Source organism: Danio rerio, chromosome 13, assembly GCF_052040795.2.
Source record: "Danio rerio strain M-AB ecotype USA chromosome 13, GRCz13ab, whole genome shotgun sequence".
Taxonomy (NCBI): domain Eukaryota; kingdom Metazoa; phylum Chordata; class Actinopteri; order Cypriniformes; family Danionidae; genus Danio; species Danio rerio.
Window position 1 is genome coordinate 51,225,825 of NC_141033.1, and position 18,981 is coordinate 51,244,805.

Genomic DNA, 18,981 nt, shown 5'->3' on the forward strand with positions numbered 1-18,981 from the left:
TGTTTACAAAGATGTTGCTATAATGTTACTAATATCCAGTATTTAAGACTCTCATAACAATGAAGCTGCAGAAACTGTCTTAAAAACACACATCTGGACGGATCTATAGCAGTCTAAATAGTTATATAGCAGTCAATGATTGGCTTTTTTATTTGAAGGCGCTTCATTTGCCATATATTAACCCTAACATTTTCCCCATTCAAAACTATGTGAGTGACATGTATTGTGTGGTCTGTAGGTAGTTGTTAACCAGATGATTGTTGTGGTGTTGCTACTGTAGGTAGTTGATAAGGTATTCTGATTGTTTAGCATTTTGTTATGTGGTATTTTGGCTGGTTTGTGTGGTTGCTTATGGTCCACTTAACAAATATTCTAGTCTATAGATCATAAAGCTCAAATATGATATTGTTCATAGTATGTTCACTAATCTTATAGTTGTACTTGTAATGATACTGAAACCAGATGAAAAATGACTCAAGGGAATAATCACAGCGTGTAATATCACATTCATTTACAGTATGTGTCAGTGTTGAAATGCCGGAGTTGATCTTTTGTTTCGGCGTTTCGCCCAGAACAGCAGCCACTTCATCTCACAAAAGCCCTTCTAAACAAGCCTGAAACACAATACACTATTCGGAGGTGCAAATCAGATCAGCCTATTGATCTCGTGCTGTTTTATTGCCTCCGTAAATTCTGTTTTACTTTAGTAACGGTCGCTTCATACAGACCAATGAACACCTTTGGAGGTTAATTAAGTGAAAAGCGAATGAGTTGGAGTCGTCTTAACGAAACAGCATTCAATCAAGTCACAATGTGAGGGAAGCATTTATCATATTATCCACAAGGCTTACTTGCCCTTATAGAAGTTTGGTCTATGGAGAAGATATGCAAACTATAAAAACAGCTGAAGTCTAAATTATTAGTTCTCTTGTGAGTTTTCTTCTTCAGATATTTCCCAAATGATGTTGAACAGATTCAGGAATTTTTCACAGTAATTCCTATAATATTTTTTCTTCTGGAGAAAGTCTTATTTGTTTTATTTCAGCCACAATTAAAGCAGTTTTATATTTTATTAAAACCATTTTAAGGTCATTGTTATTAACCCCTTAAGCAATATTTGTTTTGGATTGTCTACAGAGCAAACCACGGTTATGCTTGCTAAGGTGTTGCTTTGCTGCTACTATGGTATTTTGGGTAGTTGTCACATGGTTGCAAAGGTGTTCCTATGCTGTTACTAGGGCATTCTTGTTGGTTGTAATGTGGTAGCTAAGGTGTTGCTCTGTTGTTACTTTGGTACTCTGGGTGGTTATCATGTGGATTCTAATGTGTTGCTATGTGTTACTTGGGTATTCTGAGTGGTTGATATGTGGTCGCTAAGTTGTTGCTATGTTGGGAGTATTCTGGGTGGTTGCCATGTGGTGACCGAGGTGTTGCTATGCTATTGTTAGGGTATTCCGGGTGGTTGTTATGTGGTTGCTAATGTGTTGCTATTTTGTTACTAAGATATTCTGAGTGGTTGTTATGTGGTTGCTAAGGTGTTGCTATGCTGTTATAAGGGTATGGTTGTTAGGGTATTCTGGGTGGTTGTTATGTGGTTGCTATGTTTTTACTATTGTATTCTAGGTGACTTGTGTGGTTGCTAAAATGTTGCTATGCTGATATTAAGGTATTTTGGAGAAGATATGCAAACTATAAAAGCAGCTGAAGTGTAAAATATTAGTCCTCTTGTGAGTTTTCGTCTTCAGATATTTCCCAAATGATGTTGAACAGATTCAGGAATTTTTCACAGTAATTCCTATAATATTTTTTCTTCTGGAGAAAGTCTTATTTGTTTTATTTCGGCCACAATTAAAGCAGTTTTATATTATATTAAAACCATTTTAAGGTCATTGTTATTAACCCCTTAAGCAATATTTGTTTTGGATTGTCTACTGAGCAAACCACTGTTATACAATGACTTGCCTAATTACCCTAACGTTACCCTAAATAACCTAGTTAAGCCTTCAAATGTCACTGTAAGCTGAACACTAATATCTAGTCAAACATTATGTTGTCACAGAAGGAGAGACGTTAAGGATCAACAAAGTTTAAGGGTGGCAGTGAATAGTGAAGGCAGATTGGTTTAGCTTGGTGTGAGGATCATGGATCGGGCTGTGGCAGATAGAGGGGAGCTCAGACTAACACACAGGGACCAGACTAAGAACAAATAGGGCAACAAGGAATGATGGATACTAGGATGAACTCTGAGGACACTGGAGGTAGGATTGAGTGTCTTGAGACGGGCCAGAGACTGGGAGTGGAATTGACACACACACACACACTGAGGAAAGGATGAGGACTAGACGTCAAAGCAGTAGATGACAACACTAGAAGTGACACAGGAAACAGAGGAAGTAAATAACATTTAGAACTGAGGTAAATACGCTGACCATGTAGGAAGAATCGGTCCTTCTGGATGGCAACAAGGCCGGACACAGAGTGAAGTGAGAGTGCACTATTTATGAGGGCGTGGTCATGAATGGTGACACGTGCACAGGTGACGGTGCTCAGGGTGGTAGAATGGAGGGGGTGCCTGGACTGACTGTGTGTACTGTCATCATGGCAATTATTAGAAGTTAGTTATTAAAACTATTAGGTTTAGAAATGGGCGACAAGGCTGGTTGACTGGTTTTAGCTGGTCGACCAGGCTGGTTTTAGAGTGGTTTTGGCCATTTCAAGGCTGGTTTCCAGCCATTTCCAGCCTGGTCTTAGCTGGTCAGGCTGGGAGATGACCAGCTAAAACCAGCTTGACCAGCTTAGCCAGGCTGGGAGCCCAGCCAAAACCAGCTATGTCCAGCTTAAACCAGGCTGGTCAAGCTGGTTTTAGCTGAATTTAGCTGGTCATTTTCCAGCCTGACCAGCTAAGACCAGGCTGGAAATGGCTGGAAACCAGCCTGGAAATGGCCAAAACCCCTCTAAAACCAGCCTGGTCAACCAGCTAAAACCAGCCAACCAGCCTAGGCTGGTTTAAGCTGGATTTTTCAGCAGGGGGCTCAGTGGTTAGCAATTACAGCAAGAAGGGTGCTGGTTTGAGTCCCTGATGGGCCAGTTGGCGTTTCTCTGTGGAGTTTGCATGTTCTCCTTGTCTTGGCGTGGGCTTCCTCTGGGTGCTCCCGTTTCCCTCACAGTCCAAACACATGCGCTATAGGGGAATTGGATGAACTAAATTGGCCGTAGTGTATGAGTGTGTGTGAATGAGTGTGCATGGATGTTTCCCAGTGCAGGGTTGCAGGAAGGGTATTCGCTTTTTAAAACATATGCTGGAATAGTTATTGGTTCATACTGCTGTGGCGACCCTGATGAATAAAGGGACTAACCTGAAGGAAAAGGTCAACTGACCCAGCCGGGACTCGAACTCGGACAGCGACCTTCTTGCTTTGAGGTGACAGTGCTAACCACTGAGTCACCATGCTGTCCAATCGAATTGCGCTGTTTCAGCACATAAGTATCTAAACTACTAAAAGTAGTTTAGATACTTTTAATAGTTTGGATACAGTGTATTTCGATACTACTAAAAGTAGTTTAGATAAGCAGCAAACTGTGTTGGGCAGTAGCATCGCTACAAGTATGATGCTACTAGCTTAACTACATTTCTCAGTAGTGTGGCGGTAGCGTCGAATACTAAACTGTACCAGTCAGTTTAAACAAGCCATAAGATTTGTCTGATTTGGATTTAAGTTGCTGTAATTTAAAAATGAAAATTGCAAAAATAGCTTAGATGGAGCTAAGCTACTTTTGCTAAGTAGCTTTTAGTTTAGCTTGCTACATTACCACCCTCCTTAAAATCCATCTTAAACCAGCCAAGGCTGGTTGGCTGGTTTTAGTTGGTTGACCAGCCTGGTTTTAGAGGGGTTTTGGCCATTTCCAGCCATTTCCAGCCTGGTCGTAGCTGGTCAGGCTGGAAAATGACCAGCTAAATCCAGCTTGACCAGCCTGGTTTAAGCTGGGCATAGCTGGTTTTGGCTGGACTCCCAGACTGGCTAGGCTGGTCAAGCTGGTTTTAGCTGGTCATCCCCCAGCCTGACCAGCTAAGACCAGGCTGGAAATGGCTGGAAACCAGCCCGGAAACCTCTCTAAAACCAGGCTGGTTTAAGTTGGATTTTTCTGTAGGGCAAGAGGGCAGCTTTTAGTGTAGCTAAGCTACATTTTAAGTAGAGTAGCTAATAGCTTAGCTCACTACACTTTTCAAGCAGCTCTCCCAACACTGGCAGCTAATATATATATATATTGAGCGTATATCAGATTTCTGCACACTCAATTTGACATATTTAATATTTGTTTACTTATTACACTGCTTTGCTGATATCCTCAAAGAGCCAGTCCGTCAGTAAACAGCTTCAGTATGACAAAACTATTTATGTTGCATATCTAGGGCACATGAAACCAAGACTGTGGGCTAATTGCACCGCAGCGTCACTGCATGTCAAGTGTTTTATTACCGTCATGTGTCTATCAGCACTGATAAGAGTCAAGCAGGAGCTGTTGACACATTTCATAAAGGCCCGACACACACAAAGGGCTGTCAAACACGGGGCTTCTGTAAGCAAACACACTCCGCTGTCACAGTGTTTAATAAGGCGCTCTGTGTCAGGCAAACACCACCCGTGGAGATCCATCCACACTTCGCATCTGGAGGAACTCAGGGTCTGCGCTGTACAAAAACAAACAAACATGTAAATACAAGAGATAAATGAACGATTTAAAGAAGTATACAGACTAGAAACCAGTCACATGGTGTGCCAGTGCAGTAGCTATACTTGAAATAAAAAACCTATTCCTCTGTGTGCTCCGGTTTCCCCCACAAGACATTTGGAATAGGTGAATTTATTCATAATTTTTTTTTTTTGGCCTAGTCCCTTTATTAACCAGGGTTTGCCACAGTGGAATGAACCACAAGCGTATCAAGCATATCCTTTACGCAGCGCAACGCAACCCATCTCTGGGAAACATCCATACACACTCATTCACACTAATACACTACAGCTTACCCAATTCCCCTATAGTGCATGTGTTTGGACTGTGGGGGAAACCGGAGCACCCGGAGGAAACCCTTGCCAACACAAGGAGAACATGCAAACTCCACACAGAAACGTCAACCGACCCAGCCGAGGTTTGAACCAGCGACCTTCCTGCTGTGAGGCGACAGCACTACCTACTGCTCCACTGCGTTGCCTGAAAGTCTATGGAGACTGTAGTGTTAGGGTGCTTTCACACCTAGACTTTTGTTTCGGAACCTGTCTCGTTTGCCCAGTTAGCACGGTTCCTTTGGCATATGTGAATCCAGCAATTTCGCTCAGGTCCGCGCCAAAACAATCGCTCCGAGATCTCCTGAATGAGATGGTTCCGGCTCAATTAAAACGAACTCTGGAGCGGATCCAACCCAAGCTCATTCTGGAAACGTAGCCCCGTGGACGTTTCTGGAGACCGCGATTTACGTGGCCGGAGGTACGTACGGGCGCGTTTAGTTTTTTTTGAGCGAATGCTGCGGGGCGGTGTGGTGCCGCTCTGCTCCTCCTCTTCGCGCTCGCCGGCCGACAGCTCGCCTTCGAGTGGAGGGCTTTCCCGATGCAACCAGTTTGTCCGCTTAGCTCACAGCGTTACGTCGGCGGAGCGGAGGCCCCTGAGGAGGAGCTGGCTGCGAGGACGACGACCGGGATCGAGTCCGGGGAACAGAGGTTCCAGAAATCAGGTAGGATGAAAAACAGAATCCGAAAAATAAGGGCGAAAACGCGGTCGAAATCGAAGACGAGGGCTTTTGCTTTTTTTTTTTTCTGGACGGCTTTTGCAAACCGTCGCTTGGGTTTAGGGAAGGAGGAGGAGGAGGAGGAGGAAGAGGAGGGCAGCCGGGTTGGCCGATCCGGCGGCTTTTCGCGCGAGAACAGCGCGGGCGTTAACGGCACGCTCTCCCGAGAGGCGCACGAGACGCGAAAAAGCATGTACAACGGCCTCTCGCAGATCAGCGAAAACAAAAACCGCTCGAATACGTACCTCCCGGGACATATCTCGCAGTCCGCAGAACATCCGCGGGGCTATGTTTCCACAATGAGCCCGGGTTGAGCGGATCGATTGTAGTGAGAAAGCGATATGATCCGAGCCCGGCTATATCACAGTGTATTATGGTTGTGTAATAGCCAACCCTGGCTCATTCTAAAAACGTAGTAGGACGCTTCTGGAAACCGCCAAATAGGTCCCGGAAGATACGTATGGCTGCATTTAATTTTTTTTAAGCGAACGCTACAGGGCGGTATGACGCTGTTCCCTTTTGCGCTTACTGGCTGACCACTTACTTCTATGTGGAGGGCTTTCCCGCAGCAACCAGTTTGTCCAGTCAGCTCATCGTGTACGTCGCCAAACCTCAGATGCAGAGAGGAGTTGACCACGCCGACTGGGTTCGAGTCCGGGGAAGAGCGGTTCCAGAAATCAGGTAAGACAAAAACAGGATCCAAAAAATAAAGTGAATGAGTTTATACCAGGGTGAGAAAGTGGTGAAATTTCTTAAAACGTGGTAAAAAAAATCAGACGAGGGCTTATCTTTTTCCAGACGGCTTTTCTAAACTGTTGGTCAGGTTTAGGGAAGTGAGTGGGCGTGCGGGTCAATCGGTAATATTGGTTGGTTTTAGGGAAGAAGGAGGGTGGGTCAGCCGATTGGCCCGTCGCACAGTCAGTCAGTCAGTTAGTCAGACAGCGGCCCCTTGTGGGTTCACGCGAGAACAGCGTGGGCACGAACTGCACTCGTGAGAGACGTTAGAGATGCGAAAAAGCACACACAGCGGCCTCTCGTGGATTCGCAAAAACAAAAAGTGCAAAAATACGTACCTCCCGGGACGTTTTTGGCGGTCTCCAGAAACGTCCACAGGACTGTGCTTTCGGAATGAGCCTGAGTTGGTAATAGCCTCATATACAGCTATACAAAGAGAGAATGATGAGTAGGGGGGATGACATTCCTACCGGTAATTGTGCGTTTCATGTAAAATACGAAAGTGAAAGCATGCTGACTATTAAGAAGAGCTGTTAATGCGTTAGGAAAATTGACCCAACTGCAGTAGTTTATCTGTTATTTCTCTCTATAATGTAAAGTCTATAATGCATAAGCCAACTGCTGTGTATGAGAAAGTCGTACCTCTGCTCTATATTTAGTGATGACGTCTGAGGGTCGTCACCATTCAAAATTAAAGCGCAGATTTTCACTTATAGTGTCTTGCTCAATCGTCATATATTAAAATAAGGTTGCATGAGAGCTGAGCGGGACCGTTGAGACACTTTGCCATGTAAAAGTGAACCACACCAAGAGCAAAGAGCAACAATGTAACAATTTCAGAACAAATGAATCGATCCACAGGTGTGAAATCACCCATAAGGCCCGTGCACACGGAGACATTTTTTGTTCACGTTTTCCGTCGACTTTTAACGTCGCGTGACTAAATAAAGGGCGTCAATGTGATTGTGCACACCAACGCGCAAAACGCCAGGCACAAAAGCGCCATTTTTAAAAAAACGCCCTATGCACGGAGCTACTGAAGTTACAGTAAACAGCACTTGGAGGCGCTCAAGTGCAAAACTGTCATTGCGAGTGCACATTGAAGAAAATGCCCGGAGTCGATATGAGTGTTTAGCTGCTTATTGCTCTTGTGAATACTAATCATTTCTTCATCGCTACAGCTGGAGCTGCTGCTTTAACCATCCTTGCTTCTTCGAGTCACCAGTAACTTTAACAACAAGTGTGTGAACTTCCTCTCCTCGTCTTCTTCTGTGTTATAAGCGGGTGTCAAAAGCTTAATGCTGTGCAGCGCCATCTAACGTCAAGGAGTGATTTTGCATACTCTTCAGCTTGACGCCAGGGAAAAGCGCTTGGTGTGTAGGAGCCTTTAGATTGTCAATCTTAAAACTGTTCATCATAATGAGGGAGAGATGGTCACTAGTGGGCGGGGCTTTCCCCCTCTGATGACACGTACAAAGGGAGAATGTCAATCAAAGTGTTTCTGCAGACTGTTTTAATCAAGTGTGATTTTAAACAAAATAATTAATACATTTTTAGTGTTAAAAGCTGCTTATATTCACACACTGGTGACACATAACTGTGTTTAAACCCTTTATAAAGGTGATTTTTGCATAATAGCTCCCCTTTAAAGTCATCACTATTTACATTTTTTTATATCACTGACTATTTCAAAGAATAACCTTGAGACAAAAATATAAAAACTGACCATTTTTCTAAAGAAAGGTAAGCAGATGGCAGATGGGAGTGCCACAGTTAGTCTGCACTTGCCCTGAGGTGAATGCAAATAGTTCTTGTTTACCCGGTTTGGCCACCCTTACACCTTTATCTATGTAAATGCTCTTAAACTGCCAGACAGTGAAGGCGGCGGCTTGAGTGCTGTTGCTGCCATCACATTTGAGTGAGACGTACACTGTTTTGACATGTAGTCTTTTACAAATATTGAATCTCAAATATTGGGTTCAGGATGATTTAACAATACAAAGAGTGCATAGTAACACCCTAACAAGCCACCACCCTAATCCCCCTAGCAACTGCAATCTTGCCGACCCAAAACACCATACCAACTGCATAGTAACATGTTGTTAAACACCTAAAGTCCCAAGCAAGTAAAACTCCAGCAACTATTTGAAGCACTCTACCAACTGCACAGCAAGATCACTTTGGCAACCCCCCCAAAAAACTCTAGCAACCTCATAGCAACATAATGATAATCATCCAAAATGACATGGCTGTTTATTAACAAACTTGCAAGCAGTCAAAACGCTAACTGCAACAAAACATTATCACAACCATTTAAAACATTCTAGTAACTACATATCAACACAGAGACAACCACCCAAAATCCTTAGCAACTCTATAAAAGAACCATGACAACCACCCAAACACCTATGCATAGCTAACTACTAATAACTAGCTAATAACTAGCTAATAACTGCATAGCAACCTTCCGAATCCATGACAACCGCATAGGAACACTGACAACAACACAAAGTCATAGAAACTCCATAACAGCACCATGACAAACCCCCAAACATTTATGCAACTGCATAGCAACCTTCTGAATTCATAACAACTGCATAGCAACACTCTGACAACAACCACACAAAGTCATTAGCAACTCCATAACAGCGCCATGACAACCACCAAAACACCTATGAAACTGCATAGCAACACTCTGACAACAACCACACTAAGTCGTTAGCAACTCCAAAACAGCGCTATGAAAACCACCCAAACACCTATGCAACTGCATAGCAACCATCTGAATGCATAACAACTGCAAAGCAACACTCTGACAACCAAATTCTCATTAGCAACTCCATAACAGCACCATGACAACCACCCAAACACCTATGCAATTGCATAACAACCTTCCGAATCCACAACAACTGCATAGCAACACTCTGTCAACAACCACACTAAGTCTTTAGCAACTCCGAAACAGCGCTATGACAACCACTAAAACACCTATGCAACTGCATAGTAACCATCTAAATCCATAACAACTGCATAGCAACACTCTGACAACCAACTTGTCATTAGCAACTCCATAAAAGCTCCATGACAACCACCAAAACACCTATGCAACTGCATAGCAACCTTCTGAATCCATAACAACTGCATAGCAACACTTTAAACCACACAGTCGTTAACAACTCCATAACAGCATCATAACAACCACCCAAACACATATGCAACTGCATAGCAACCATCTAAATCCACAACAACTGCATAGAAACACTCTGATAACCACACTGTCATTAGCAACTCCATAACAGCACCATGACAACCACCCAAACACCTATGCAACTGCATAGCAACCATCTAAATCCACAACAACTGCATAGCAACACTCTGACAACCACACAGTCGTTAACAACTCCATAACAGCACCATGACAACCACCCAAACACCTATGCAACTGCATAGCAACCATCTAAATCCACAACAACTGCATAGAAACACTCTGACAACCACACTGTCATTAGCAACTCCATAACAGCACCATGACAACCACCCAAACACCCATGCAACTGCATAGCAACCTTCCAAATCCACAAAAAATGCATGGAAACACTCTGACAACCACAGACATTAGCAACTCCATAACAGCGCCATGACAACCACCCAAACACCTATGCAACTGCATAGCAACCATCTAAATCCACAACAACTGCATAGAAACACTCTGACAACCACACAGTCGTTAACAACTCCATAACAGCACCATGACAACCACCCAAACACCTATGCAACTGCATAGCAACCATCTAAATCCACAACAACTGCATAGAAACACTCTGACAACCACACTGTCATTAGCAACTCCATAACAGCACCGTGACAACCACCCAAACACCTACGCAACTGCATAGCAACCATCCGAATCCATAACAACTGCATAGCAACACTCTGACAACCACACAGTCGTTAGCAACTCCATAACAGCGCCATGAAACCACCCAAATCCACAACAACAGCATAGCAACACTCTGACAACCATCCAAGTCTTTAGCTACTGCTTCCTCCTGAATCCCTAGCAACCACATAACAACTATCTAACAACCACACAAAACACCTTATTTGTATTGTTGCACTCCGACAACAACCCAAATCACCATACCTGCATAGTAACACCCTAGCAACCACCCTAGCGACTCTATAGCAACACAATGCCCTAGCAACTACTCAGAGTATTCTCTTAAAATGGTAATTTTAGCACAGGTAAGCATAACTCAGTGTATTTATGATACATTATATTTCAATCAGAGAGAGATCCTGGTGACTGTAGTCAGTGGAAGCGGAAGGAGGAAAGGCATAAATGTTGGTATATTTGTCTCGGATGGCGTGTAGGTCGAGCAAGTTTGCATGTGAGATGATAGAATTACAGAACGGAGTCTCGCCTTAATGCGATATTGAAGACTGCAGAGATGGGTTTGCAGACTGGAGTACATTAAAGAGCTGCCTTAATTCAATAACCCTCCAATGCCAGATACGGTGTCACAGCTCGTTTTGATGAAGTACAGCAACATTGCATGCGTGCACAGGAGCTAGAAAGTCTATCACGGGAACCGAGATGGATTGCACAGCGGAGTGTCTCGTGAACAAACCCAGCTCGCTATTAATGGAGTGTTTTATTAGCCACCGGGAATGGAGTGGAGTGCTTGTGTATTGGCCGAGCAGACATGCAATGTGGTTGTGAGTGTCATTCATTCATTTTCTTTTCAGCTTAGTCCCTTTATCAGGGGTCGCCACAGCGGAATGAACCGCCAACTTATCACTTCCAGCTGCAACCCATCAATAAGAAATACTCATACACTCTCATTCACACTCATACACTAAGATCAATTTAGCTTATTCAATTCCTCTATAGCGCATGTGCTTAGACTGAGGGGGAAACTGGAGCACCCGGAGGAAAATCACGCAAACATGGGGAGAAAATGCAAACTCCTCACAGAAATGCCAACTGACCCAGCCGAGGCTCAAACCAGCAACCTTCTTGCTGTAAGGCAAAACCTATTTACATACAATATATTTTCCCAAAAATGTAAATTAAATTAAATTAAATTAATACATTTAGATTTTTTGGAAATATATTTATGTAAACTTGTTTTTAAATATATTTTGTGTGTGTGTGTGCGTGTGTTTTTTTTTTTGTCTCTGTGTGTGTGTTTGTGTCTGTGTGTGTGTGTGTGTGTGTGTTTGTGTACCCACACATACGAAAAAAAATATGTCTATAAATATTTCAAAACATATAATAAATGGCTATAAAAATATATTTGGTAAGATATATTTAAAAGCAAATTTACAGAAATATATTTTCCAAAAATATAATAAAATAATTAAATTAAATTAAATTCAATTTAATTCAATATGTTTTTAAATATAATTTACCAAGTATATGTTTACAAATAAATTATTAGTTCTATTAATTATATTTTAAATTACAGATACTTTGATCTACTGTATGGTTAGTAATGTATTTTCTTCACCCTAAAATATATTTAGAAATATTTTTGGCTAATATTAAATACATTTTGGATTTCAAAAATATATATTTTATTGAACAACACAGACACAACTATATTTTTACCATGTGTGTGTGTGTGTGTGTGTGTGTGTGTGTGTGTGTGTGTGTGTGTCTGTGAAGTGTGGCTTTTGCGCTTACTTTCAAATGGTCTGATTCATTTTCTGCATGAAAGGCTCTCAGTGCGCTGACTACAGCAGCCGCTGGCCTGCTCAGATTTATGGGCTATAAAAGCAGCAGGGTATCTTACTCTGACCACTACACCAGCACACACACATGAACACACACCGCCCACTCCAACACTGCATGCTGGACACACCCTTAATCACCACCACTGAGGGATGTCTGGAGCATCTTTCCATCCTTCCCTTTCACTTTCAAGGATCTTATAAATATTAATTTATTAGTGTGCTTCATTCATTCATTCATTCATTTTTCTTCGGCTTAGTCTCTATTTCAGAGGTCGCCACAGTGAAATGAACTGCCAAGTGGATTCCCTTCCATACGCAATCTAGTACTGGGAAGCACCAATAAACACTGACATTTACACAAACACTCATACACTATGTGTACATTTTACAGCATTACTGGCAACCGAAATTGTCAGTAATGCTGTAAATTTTGCAGCATTTGTTTTACAGTGTACAAGTGTTTGTATTGAAATGACATGTGAAGCTGAGTTATTATATAGTTAACAATTTTTTTTTTTAATTATAGTCATAAAAATCCTATTATCCATATATATTATGGAAACTACACTGAAAAAAAAATTATTCAAAGATGATTCCTTGGATTTACTCAATTTTTTTTACGTTAAGTGGTTGCAAACAATTTTTTTGGGCTGAATTTAAACAAACAAATTAAGTTGAACATTATTAAACTTAATTTGTTTGTTTAAATTCAACACAAATCAATTGTTTGCAACAGTTCTGCATGCAACACTTTTTCAGTGTAATTATTAACAAAAATTAATGAATTATTAATGAATATGATTTAAACTGGCGACACAGTGGCTCAGTGGTTAGCACTGTTGCCTCACAGCAAGAAGGTCACTGGTTCGAGTCTCGGCTGGGTCAGTTGGCATTTCTCTGTGGAGTTTGCATGTTCTGGCGCGCGTTTCCTGCTCCGGTTTCCCCCACAATCCAAACACATGCGCTATACAGTAGATGAAGCTAATTTGGTCGTAGGGTACGTGTGTGAATGAGGGTGTATGTATGTTTCCCAGTACTGGGTTTCAGCTGGAAGGGCATCCGCTGTGTAAAACATTTGCTCGATAAGTTGGTGGTTCATTCTGCTGTGGCAACCTCTGATGAATAAAGGGACTAAACTGAAGGAAAATGAATGAATGAACGAGTTAAACTATAAATAAAAACAGTGTTTACAAAAAAAACGGTAATATACCAAATTATACAAAAAAAAAAATTTAAATAAAAAGACTGAAATATCATTAAATTCTTCATTTTCTTGTCGGCTTACCTTTATTAATCTGGGGTCGCCAGAGTGAAATGAACCGCCAACTTATCCAGCACATTTTTACGCAGCGGATGCCCTCCCAGCCGCAACCCATCTCTGGGAAACATCCACAAACACTAATTCACACACACTCACACACTAGACAATTTAGCCTACCCAATTCACCTGCACCGCATGTCTTCAGACTGTAGGGGAAACCGGAGCACCCAGAGGAAACCCACGCAAACGCAGGGAGAACATGCAAACTCCACACAGAAACGCCAACTGAGCCGAGAATCGACCCAGCGACCTTCTTGCTGTAAGGCGACAGCACTACCTTCTGCGCCACTGCGCCGCCCTGAAATTCCATATATAATCTTAAATATTAATATCATTGTTATTATTTTAATATTGTTTCATAATATAATATCATACACATATTCTAATATTATTTATTATTAAATCATTATATAATATTGAATAATTATAGGATTATATTTTTATTTTACTTCAATTTTATGTTAAAAATGTAATCATGTGTAAATATTAGAAATTCCAATGATTAGAAAAAAATTAAGCATATATATATATATATATATATATATATATATATATATATATATATATATATATATATATATATATATATATATATATTTTTTTTTTTTTTTTTTAATTAATTAATTAATTAAATTTTTTTTTTTTGCAATATTTGAAATACAGTTGAAGTCAGATTTATTCGCACCTCTTTAAGTTTTTTTTTTCTTTAAATATTTCCGTAATGATGTTTAACAGAGCAAGGAAATTTTCACAGTATTTTCTATAATATTTTTTCTTCTTATTTGTTTAATTTCGGCTAGAATAAAGGCAGTCTTTATTTTTTATTAACCATTTTAAAGACAAAATTATTAGCCTATTTAAGCTATTTATTTCTTTATAGTCTACAAAACCATCGTTATACAATAACCTGCCTAATTACCCTAACCTGCCTAATTAACCTAGTTAAGCCTTAAAAATATCTAGTAAAATATTATTTACTGTCATCATGACAAAGATAAAATAAATCAGTTATTAGAAATTAGTTACTAAAACTATTATGATTAGAAATGTGTTGAAAAAATCTGTCGTATCATGCAAGATTATGATCTAAAATGCATTCAGCCACCAATTAACAGCATTGCAAAAAATAAAACAATCTGAAAAATCAAAGAATATCAACAGCTCACCTTAAAAACTCCAACAGATCTGGTTTCTTTGAAAGCAAAAAAAAGTAATGAATCCTGTTCGCCCGGTTAAACAACCAGATGAGTGTCGTGTTTCATAAAGAAAGACTGTTACAATGACCTGAATTCCTCTTGATATAGAAATCCCCTGGCATTATCGCTAAACTACGGGTTTCATGGCATGTAAGTACTAGGCTAGTGGTGCTTGAAACCTCCTTATCGTCAATCATCCAATCAACAATATGGTGGTTTTCTTTGCCTGTAGCATAAGTAGAGGAAACCCAGCCATCGTGGCTTCATTTTCAGCCGATGTTAAGGTGTGTGTTTTGTGTGTGCGAGTGTGAAGTCTTGTGCGATTGCCTTTGCAAGCGTGTGTGAGAACAGCACTTTGGTGAGACGGAGCAGATGCACATAAGCATTGAGGTCAGAGTGTTTTTACCAGCTGCGTGTGTGGATTACTTATGCATTGTAATCAAGTACAGATTACACATTACACCAGAAAACTTGTAGTATATTAGTATACTTTAGTAGTAATATAACCTCTTAGATCCCAGCAAACAATTTAGTGTTTAATAGATGTCTAATAAACATCTAAATGTAGAAAGCTTGGCTAAAACAAGGCTAAACTTGGGCTGTCAGTGGAAATCTTATCTATAGCCCAAATCTAGACAGATTAGACAGACTTTATACGTGTAGTCATTCATTTCTGTTAATTTGATGACTAGTCTAGTTTTGGCCTATTCTTAGATGTCTATTAGATTTTCAGTGACAGCCCAAATAGCTTTGTTTTAGCCAAGACGACGTTGCATAGACGTCTATTAGACATCTATGAGGCCCTGTGTCCACTGTCAGTTAAATGTGACCCAATTTAGATTTTTTGCTCATATGTGACACAGATCGGATGCATTCGGATATTCAGAGATGGGTTTCAGCCTCCTTCATATGTGAATTTTTTTTTTATTTGAATCAGATATGTGACTATCATGTAAACAGGCAGATCGAATTTACTGAGGCTTTCCTTTTTGTACATCATAAAACTTGTGACATAAAACTTCTACGTTGATTGACGTAGAAGGAAGAGCGTGTGTGGAGACGCCGACGCAGTAAACAACGACAACAGAGGAAACATGGAGGAGGAAAGTGGCCAGTCGCCACAATTTGCTCCCACCAGACCTGAGATCTATCTTGTTTATTTATTTTGTTTTATTTCATTTTATTGTGTTTTATTGTATTTTATTAATTTTATTTATTTATTTTTTTTTAATTTAATTTAATTTAATTTTATTGTGTTTTATTGTTTTTTATTTATTTTATTTTATTTTATTTTATTTTATTTTATTTATTTTATTTTATTTTATTTTATTTTATTTTATTTTATTTTATTTTATTGTGTTTTATTGTTTTTTATTTATTTATTTTATTTTATTTCATTTTATTGTGTTTTATTGTATTTTATTTATTCATTTATTTTATTTTATTGTGTTTTATTGTATTTTATTTATTTATTTGTTTTATTTTATTTTATTGTGTTTTATTGTATTTTATCGTATTGTATTTATTTATTTATTAACAGCCTATTGTTTTTTCTACCTAATTAATTTACTATGCTGTGATGCTCTGAAAGTAAGTAAGTTTTTTTTTTTTTTTTGCGCAGACCGGCCCATGTGACATAATCGGCAGCTGACTGGTTCTTTTCTTTATTGACATTGGGCTGACCCAATCACAAACTTCCATTTTGGGCTCTGTGTGAGCGTGCAACATTGGTGACTAACCCAACGTTAGGCCAAATTTGCCAAACCCAAATTTGAGTACATTCGATCATTTATTTACTTTATTTTCGGCTTAGTTCCCTTATTTAATCAGTGGTGGCCAAAGCGGAATGAAGTGGAATGCCCTTCCAGCCGCAACCCATCTCTGGAAATGTAATAGTCTGATAATGATGTTTAAATAGTTTACTTTAATTATTGATTTTTCAAATCTAATTACATAATGCAGATTACATATAATTTGTTATTGCATTGTAAAAAATACAAAAATAAATTGACCCAGTATTGTTAAAACAAGCCAGCATTTTAGAGTGCAGTAACTGACTATTTAATCTGGATTACGTGCTCAGAATTAAAAAAAAAATTCAATTAAATTTAAATGACACTTTTTAACTCCAAAAATAAATCCATAAAAATTATGGTTAAGCTATGCCAGTATTTCAACGATAAAAATCTGTACAAACCGTAAAAATAATTTCTCATTTTTACAGAAAAATATTCAATTCAATTCAGCTTTATGTGTATAGCGCTTTTACAATGTAGATTGTGTCAAAGCAGCTTCACATAAATGGTCATAGTAACTGGATCAGTGTTGTTCAGTTTTTAGTGTTTAAGTTCAGTTCAGTTTAGCTCAGTTCAGTGTGATTTAATCATTACTGAGAGTTCAAACACTGAAGAGCAAATTCATGGATGCGCAGCTCTACCGATCCCAAACCATGCAAGCCAGTGGCGACAGCGGAGAGGGAAAAAAAACTTCATCAATAGGAAAGTAAAGAAAAAAACCTTGAGAGAACCAGACTCAGTTGGGCACGACCATTTTAATTTCTCCGCTGGCCAAAATTCTTGTGCAGAGCTGCAGTCTCAGCAGTGGAGGCTGGAAGCTGGCCTCAGCGAAGACTCGTCTGTCCCTGGAGCGTCACTGGAATCAGTGTCATGCTCTCCACTCCAACATAACCACCAGCGCAGCAGCAGCTCAGGATACAGCCTGGTCCCTGATATGGAGACCTTGGGATCATCTCTTCGCTGGTCTTGGATGCAATCAGTGACTCTGCATAATCTGAGGACCTCGGGATGAGTATCCCCAGGTGAAAATAGAGAATAAAGAGAATAATTAGCGTAGCTGCTGTTTATAGTGGATATAAACAAGATGCAGAAGCCTGTGTGGAAACCCGCTAAGTGATGCACTGAGTGTATGCTTTACTAAACAGAAAGGTCTTTAATCTAGTTTTGAACTGAGAGAGTGTGTCTGAGCCTCGGATGTTATCAGGAAGGCTATTCCAGAGTGTAGGAGCCATAAATGAGAAGGCTCGACCTCCTTTACTCGACTTTGCTATTCTAGGTACTACCAGAAGCCCTGAGTTTTGAGATCTTAAAGAGCAAGCTGGATTGTAGAGAGACAGAAGGTTGGTTAGATAAACAGGAGCTAGAATATTTAGAGCTTTATAGGTGAGGAGTAATATTTTAAATTCAATACGAAACTTAACAGGCAGCCAATGTAAGGGGGATAAAATTGGGGTGATATGATCATATTTTCTGGAAGAACTCTGGCAGACCTGGTAAGAACTCTGGCAGACCTGGTAAGAACTCTGCAGTAATGAATAAATACCGAATTTCTTTAATTTATATATTAGAGGTAAAATGTCTGTGTTTAAAATTACCAACATCTACACATCTTTTCTTACACAGATAGACATGTTACCACAGCCATACGCAGGTGGTGATGAGAAAGTTACATAATGGACCAAAGCACATCACAATCAGCTTTTCCCACAAGCAGAAAGGTGTGTCAGTGTGTAGAAGGTGCTCGTTGTCATTCACACAGATACTAAACACCAGTATGGTAACACACATAAAATTAAAGTCATGAATAAACATTGTTTACCAATATTAGATGTAACATAAATCTCTAATGTACAATACAGATGGACAAACAACTGAAAAGATCCATATTAATGTCAACAAAAAGCATTAAAAGTGACGTGCCATGCAGGGAGTTCTGGGAAAGTCAATTTACCATTATTCGCCATATATATTAAGGAAACATCCTGTTAACCAGGTTACAGATTTATACTGAAGCATTTATACAGTTTTTCACTGTTGAAATCATGGCCATTTTTTATTTACTTTAATAATTCTTTAATGTTTAATTAGTTTCCCAGAGATGGGTTGTGGCTGGAGGGGCATCTGCTGCATGGAATTGTGCCGGATGAGTTGGCGGTTCATTCCGCTGTGGTGACCCAGGATTAATAAAGGGACTACGCTGAAAAGAAAAAGAATGAATGATGAATGAATGAGGGTTTGGTTTAAAGGTTTTCTGGCTATATTTTGTTGTATAGTCTGGTATTATAATTTGTGATGTAATATTATGGTTTATTTATTTCATTATTTATTAATTTTTTTTTGGGGGGGGGGGGGGATTTTCACTTGAAATAGCTAAGTTATATTTATGAATGAGTGTGTGTGTGTATGTATGTA

At 39.7% G+C, this 18,981-nt stretch overlaps 2 long non-coding RNA genes across 2 annotated transcripts in view; one reads left to right on the top strand and one right to left on the bottom strand.

The window, feature by feature from the left end:
* Positions 1–18,981, top strand: part of LOC147841212 (uncharacterized) — a 1,204,737-nt gene that overhangs the window by 49,879 nt on the left and 1,135,877 nt on the right. The gene's annotated exons all lie outside the window — the stretch shown is intronic.
* LOC141377080 (uncharacterized) lies at positions 4,440–15,119 on the bottom strand. Its single transcript, XR_015506495.1, has 2 exons — positions 14,744–15,119; positions 4,440–4,690 (listed from the first exon to the last, which is right to left on the bottom strand). It is a non-coding gene; the product is annotated as an uncharacterized LOC141377080 (long non-coding RNA).